Source organism: Trypanosoma cruzi (assembly GCF_000209065.1).
Source record: "Trypanosoma cruzi strain CL Brener chromosome Unknown tcruzi_1047053446129, whole genome shotgun sequence".
In the NCBI taxonomy this organism is placed as follows: Eukaryota; Euglenozoa; class Kinetoplastea; order Trypanosomatida; family Trypanosomatidae; genus Trypanosoma; species Trypanosoma cruzi.
The window spans coordinates 1-756 of record NW_893216.1 but is presented as its reverse complement, the minus strand read 5'-3'; the positions used below and the strand labels follow the sequence as shown (position 1 = coordinate 756).

The 756-nt window shown below is 55.4% G+C and overlaps 1 non-coding gene across 1 annotated transcript; it reads right to left on the bottom strand.

Moving 5' to 3' along the window:
- Window positions 1-45: 45 nt before the first annotated feature.
- On the bottom strand, window positions 46-135 carry Tc00.1047053446129.10. The gene has a single exon (XR_008254496.1). It is a non-coding gene; the product is annotated as a C/D small nucleolar RNA (snoRNA), TB10C1C1 (small nucleolar RNA).
- Between the last annotated feature and the right edge of the window lie 621 nt (window positions 136-756).

The following is a 756-nucleotide window of genomic DNA, read 5'->3' as shown; positions in this document are numbered from 1 at the left end:
AAAGGGGATGGCGGGCACGGTCTCGTGAGGCGGTTGGGCTGGCGGCATCAGCGTCACTATCTAACGATTCTCCGTTTGCTTCTTCAGTGACACACTCAGATTTCCCGAGTTACATACATAAGAAGCTCCTCATCACGTGCTGCCGCAGTGCGAGATCATTAGCGGAGAGTGCGTGGGTGATCGCACACGCAGCTGACCCCTGGCGGTGCGGAAAGACCGCCCATTCCACTTGCGCACAACACCCGCTCAACCACAATCACATAACTCAGTTTACGGCCACAGATGAGCAACAAAGGACACACCAAAGAGACCCAAGCCAAATAAAATAACAAAAATAGAGGCCTCTAACAGCTTCAAGCGCACACGCAGTACACGTCCGTCGCCCTCTTCATCCACCCCGTCGCGGCAGGCCAGCGACCAAAGTATGATCCTTGTTTTTGAACCTTCGTTTTGCATTTAAATGACTCTCATTGCTCGCATATACATTTTTTCCCCTTCTTATTTGCATTCATTTCCTGGCACCCCCGCCAAACCCGTTGTTATTTCCTTTCGGAATTTTCCCTCCGGCCGCCTCAGCGCGGTGCCAGGGTCAATTGCTCCGTATTGTCGGGGGAAGCCAGGAGCCAGCAATGTTTCCCTCACGGGGTCGTCGTTGTTGGCGCGGGGCTGACGGCATCAAAACCAGCGCCCGGACCAGCTGCGTCTTGCTGGGGCACGGCACAGCACCATGAGGTCCGGGGGCGCGCCTTACAGGGC